Source organism: Paroedura picta, chromosome 4 (genome assembly GCF_049243985.1).
Source record: "Paroedura picta isolate Pp20150507F chromosome 4, Ppicta_v3.0, whole genome shotgun sequence".
NCBI lineage: Eukaryota > Metazoa > Chordata > Lepidosauria > Squamata > Gekkonidae > Paroedura > Paroedura picta.
In genome coordinates, this window is record NC_135372.1 from 137,963,582 (window position 1) to 137,969,757 (window position 6,176).

Sequence of the window (6,176 nt, forward strand, 5' to 3'; positions counted from 1 at the left end):
ATGATTCCATCCGGCTGAAAAGTACCCCAATCAGCCTTAATTCAGGCATGACTTGGCTGAATCTGGTCTCAATCACCATTTTCCAATAAATTTAAATGGCTGAATCAAACTTGCTTGAATCACCAAACTGTGATTCAGCGTGATTTGGTGATTTGAGCGAGTGTCCATTTAAACTTTAAAGGTGAAGAGACAAAAGTTCCCCTTTATGTTTTTTCCAGCCTCGGGGTGGGTGGTGGGGGTAGGGTGGGGTGAGGTAGAGGTCCGAAACTTGCAGTGTAGCTGCAAGATCCTCTCCTCAAAAGAGCTCTCAAGTTGTAAAAAGGTTGGACCAGGGGTCCAATTCTAGGGATATCCAAAGAGGATGTCCCCACCTGATTTCCATTATTTTCTATAATGAGAAAAAAACCCCACATTCTCTTGTCTTTTCTTATCATAAGAAATGATGGCCGCTGGATGGGAGCACCCGCTATCTCAACCCCCTGAAACTGGAAACTATAGGTCACTTCTAATATGCCCTAAAGCGCCTCTTGTGGCACAGAGTGGTAAGGCAGCGACATGCTGTCTGAAGCTCTGTCCATGAGGCTGGGAGTCCGATCCCAGCAGCCGGCTCAAGGTTGACTCAGCCTTCCATCCTTCCGAGGTCGGTAAAATGAGTACCCAGCTTGCTGGGGGGTAAACGGTAATGACTGGGGAAGGCACTGGCAAACCACCCCGTATTGAGTCTGCCATGAAAACACTAGAGGGTGTCACCCCAAGGGTCAGACATGACCCGGTGCTTGCACAGGGGATACCTTTACCTTTAATATGTCCTAAAGGCTGGTTTCTTTATACACAAGGAATGTCACAAATGGCGAAAATTCAGTACGAATTTAGATGCAGAAAATTCAGTATGAACGACCAGAAAAGAGCCAAGGATTACAGAAAGATGGGTACCAATTGCTCGCAGAAGAATACCACAATCAAATACCAGAATCGTTCCCGGCCCCAGGGAAGAACGCCTGGCCTCAGCCAGGGCCAGGGCCTTTTCGGTCCTGGCCCCGACCTGGTGGAATGAGCTCCCGGGAGAGCTGCGGGCCCTGCGGGATCTTTCAACATTCCCCAGGACCTGTAAAACGGAGCTCTTCTGCCAGGTCTATGGTTGAGGCTGGGGCTGGCAAGATAGATCTACGCCCCCCCCCCCGGGACCTGAAGTCAACATCATCAGGACCTCCTTTTCCACCCTGCTAGTAGTGGGGGTGGGAGTCAGGTTTTTATTGATCTTTCCGCCATGTTGGGAATGTTTTATGTCTTTTAATGGGGTTTTAAGATATGGTGACCCGCCACGAGCTGCAAGGGAGTGGCGGGAAATAAATTGAAATAACAACAACAACAACAACAACAACAACAACAATAAAGTATGTTTTGCAGGCTGAAGCAGCAGGCATGAGAAATCAGCAATGGCTCCTAGTACCCAGCACCATCTGAATGCGACCCTGAACACTTTGTAAAACAGAGAGGTCATCAATATCTGTTGTGGGGAGAAGGTTCTGGGGCAAGGAAAACAATGTTCATATCCCTTGTGCGGGGCATTTGCGGGCTTTACCGTCCTCCGAGATGCAAACCAAAGGCGAGGAGATAACCTCTTCCCCATCCGTTCTCTTTATTTCTGCAAAGTCATTTGTATGATTTATCTTGCGGACCGGAGGTTGATGGCTCACTTTGACCCCCATGATCTTCCCTCTGCAATGGCCGTCTTGAGCCCCGGACGGGTAAGCGATGACCTGGCCTGCTGAGGAAGATGAAAGCGGCAGGCGGAAAAATAAAAGCAAGGAAAGGCTTCTGGGGTTTAGCAGGGATTTGGCTGTTTCCATTCTCCAGGGACGTCGCTGGGTTACGTTCCCTTCCCCCCTTGGAGGCCCTCGTGGTGATATATTCCCCCACGCTGCAGAGTGGTGAGCGGAATGGTCCAAGGCATCCTTCAGGGAAGGATCAGGCTAAAGGAGGATAATGCAAAGCTTGCAGGACTGATTTGATGTTCAGGGTTTTTCTTATTCTCCCTAAGAGAGGAAGAGCTGGGTTTTTCGTACTCTGCTTTTCTCTACTCAAAGGAGTCTCAAAGCGGCTTACAATTGTCTTCCCTTCCTCTCCCCACAGCAGGCACCCTGTAAGGTGGGTAAGGATGAGAGAGCTCTGAGAGAACTGTAACTGGCCCAAGGTCACCCTGCTGACTGCATGTGGAGGAGATGTGGGGAATTAAACCTGGTTGTCCAGATTGGAGGCTGCCGGTTCTACCACTGTGCCATGAGACCACATCAGCGTGGATCATGCTGTCCTTGAGAATCTAGGAGCCTGACTGTGACTGAGGGAGAAGGGCAAGATTCAGACCCTCCAACATAAGTTGATCACAAAACCCAAGTACTTCCTGGTTCCTCGTTGCAGGCAGGGAGCTCCAGGGAGCCACAGCACAGGAGAGGCCCACGGACTCCAGCTCCCGGGGGTTGCTCATCTAGAGCCAGCTAGGGTTGTCAGGATGGGGAATTAGGGATGCCAGATCTAGGGAAACTCCTGAAGGTTTGGGAATAGAGGCAAAGGAGAACAAGGACCTCAGTGGGGTACAATGCCCTAGAATCCACCCCCCAAAGCAGTCATTTTCTCCCAGGGAAGTGATCATAGAATCATAGAATCATAGAGTTGGAAGGGGCCATAGAGGCCATCTAGTCCAACCCCCTGCTCAATGCAGGATTAGCCCAAAGCATCCTAAAGCATCCAAGAAAAGTGTGTATCCAACCTTTGCTTGAAGACTGACAGTGAGGGGGAGCTCACCAACTCCTTAGGCAGCCTATTCCACTGCTGAACTACTCTGACTGTGAAAATTTTTTTCCTGATACTGATACTGATCCTGATCTTTGTAGTCTGCAAACGAGCTACAATTCCAGGGGATCCCCACCTGGAAACCAGCATCTCTTAAAGGTATGCTGATGCTGGCTCTCCATGTAAGCAGCTTTCAGACACGTGAGGCATACTGAGTGACCTTGGGCCAGTCACAGTTCTCTCAGAGCTCTCTCAGCCCCACTTATCTCACAGGTTGTCTGTTGTGGGGAGAGGAAGGGAAGGTGATCGTAAGCCGCTTGGAGACTCCTTCGGGCAGTAAAAGTGGGGTATAAAAACCAACTCTTCTCCTTTCTCTTTTGGAGCAATCCTAGGTAGAAGTACTCTGCCCTGCAATCCACAGGATTAGCCTGGCACCACTAGGCATAGGATTGCACTGTGTGTGTTTTCTCCTCGGGGTCGTGAGAACAGTTGACTTTGGCGTCACCCTTGGGTCACAACCTCCCCCCAGTGCCCCTTTGAGGGAGAAAGACATCATCTACATCCATAAATCACAACTCTACGGACCACCCCAAGATCCCAATTTGGGATGACCCGATAGGCCGGACTGAGTTATCTTTGGTTGTGTGCTCTCCCAAAGAGCGGGTTCAAGCAAAGGTCATTTGGGCAGCAGAGGTCAGAGAGGGCCGCTGGGCTTATCTGTTGACTCCCTAGGTGTGTGTGTGTGGGGGGTCAACCTGGTGAAGGTGGCCGTCAAGGACAGGCCTTGATAAGGTCATGCTTGCGTTATGAACGGCTGGCAGCTAAGAGGAGGAAGGTGGCATGGCCAAGCAGAAGCCAGATCTTAACACTGAATCCATACATTATCGGCTTTCTTCGGTATTGGAGAGGAAACTTTGTCCCTTTCTTAGGACTGGTGGTGGGGGGGAGGTGTGGCCAACGGCAGGTGATAGGTCGGGGTTTCCAGATCCAGGTTGGGAAATTTCTGGAGGTTTGGGGATGGTGCCTGGGAAGGGCAGGGACCTCCTTGGGTAACCTCCAAAGCAGCCATTATCCACGGGGGAATTAATCTCTGTCGTATGGAGATGAGCTGTAATTCTAAGGGATCCATCCCTTCTTCCTCCTGATTTGGAAGGGAAAATGAGCGTTCTGTCAGAGTTAGTGACAGATTATGAGAGTCAGTGTGGTGTGTTGGTTAAGAGAGTCAGACTCTAATCTGGAGAACTGGGTTCGATTTCCCAGATCTCCTCCACATGAAGCCTGCTGGGTGACCTTGGGCCATGCCCAGTTCTCTCCAAGCTCTCTCAGCCCCACCTCTCTCTCAAGGTGCCTGTGATGGGGAGAGGAATGGAAGTTGGTTGTAAGTTGCTTTGAGACACATTCGGTGACCTTGGGCAGTCCCATTTCTTTCAGAACTCTCTCAATACCTCTCCCCCCCATCTCATAAGGTACCGGTTGTGGAGAAAGGAATTAAATTTAGTTGTAACCTGCTTTGATATGCATGAGGCTTGCTGGACGACCTTGGGCCAGTCCCAGTTCTCTCAGAACTCTCTCAGCCCCATCGACCTCTCAAGGAGCCTGTCATGTAGGGAGGAAGGGAAAGCGGTTGTAAGCCACTTTGAGACTCCTCCGGGTAGAGAAAAGTGGGGTATAAAACCCAGCTTTTCTACTCCTTCTAGGATCTGGGAGATCCCAGGGCAAATCCGCACTTTGTCATGGGAACTTTTGAGGTGACCGTGGGATAGTCACATATTCTTAGCCTAACTTACCTCACAGGGTTGTTGTGAGGATAAAAATGGAGGAGGGAAGAATGGCGTAAGCTGCTCCGTGGAGAAAAGCAAGGGCACAACTGAATTAGATGGACATAAAATATGGATTTCAAAAATACATATCTCAGATATGCATGAAATGACTTTGATCACTGTATGCTTCCTAAAGATGAAACTCCAATACTTTGGCCACCTCATGAGAAGGAAGGACTCCCTGGAGAAGAGCCTAATGCTGGGAGCGATCGAGGGCAAAAGAAGAAGGGGACGACAGAGAATGAGGTGGCTGGAAGCAGTCGGTGCACTGAAGCAGTCGGTGCAAACTTAAATGGACTCCGGGGATTGGGAGAGGACAGGAAGGCCTGGAGGATCATTGTCCATGGGGTCGCGATGGGTCGGACACGACTTCGCACCTAATAACAATAACCTGCTTCCTATATAAAGACAAATGCGACTAGTTGGCTGACAGATAGCATTCCCATGTTTATTAGGTTCTCCCCCCCCAAGCAGTAAGCTGGGATTTCAAATGAGTATAGTCCAAGATGTCAAAGAAAGAGGAGAAAAGAAGAAGACGCCCAAACTACTCAGGCTGAATCCATGCTGTTCACCTCCATCTCATGTGTTCTGAACAGAGGGAAGCATTTTGTATCGACAGCTCATGTCTAATCTTGAGTTGCCATGTGCAGATGAGGCCTCCCCCCAAACAAGAATCCAGCCTGGCCTGGCATTTCCCTGGGCATGCAAGGAAGGGCCACAAGAGACAAACACTGGCACACCTCTTCCTGCCCACCCATTCCCAATCTGCCTAAATTCACAGGCTGCCTAACTCCTAAACAGGTTGCTGATTCTTGTGTCAAAAAAATGCATCCACCAGGAGTGTGTATTCCTTCTCGTAAGTACATATTAGCCTTTGTATTCCCCCAGTGGGAGTAGCTCCTGCCTTCTTTCTCCATTGCCTACCATTGCTCCGAGTGGCGGCGAGTGAAAAAGTTAATTTAATAAACTGGCGCCCTCTTGTGTCACTACATTGCTTGTGGGGGAAACCCGGAAGTGACATAGGGTACCTCTAGGAATCACCGGAAACTCTCTGGCAAACTCATAGAGTTTCCAGCAATTCCTAGAGCCACCCTTAATCAGTTCTGGGTTTTTCCTGGAAGGGACATGGTGCAGAAGAGGTTGCATCCCCCCAATTCTCACACTTACAAGGTGGGTGGATTGCTAACCTCCAGGTGGGGCCTGGAGATGGTCTAGAATTGTCTAGAATTTGACTTGACCTCCAGTTCCCCTGGAGAAAATACCTCACTGAAGTCCCTTCCCAATAATTCCCCTGCTACAATCACATCGAGATAAAACTGAAGCTGGTATCAACATACCACTGAATGCCTCACAGCAATCTTATCATGTGGGTCAGTATAAGCCAGAACTCATTTTGCATTTACTCGGAAGTCCCATTCAGCGACCGCCCGCCGCTTTCTTCTCAATAACTTTGTTCCTTCTGTTTCCAGCTTTATTAGTTACTTCCCGTTTTCTCTTGTAGCTGACAATGGTATCAATTTGATGAGGGGGAGGAGGAATGAGCACCCTCTTTTCACGTTTCACGCC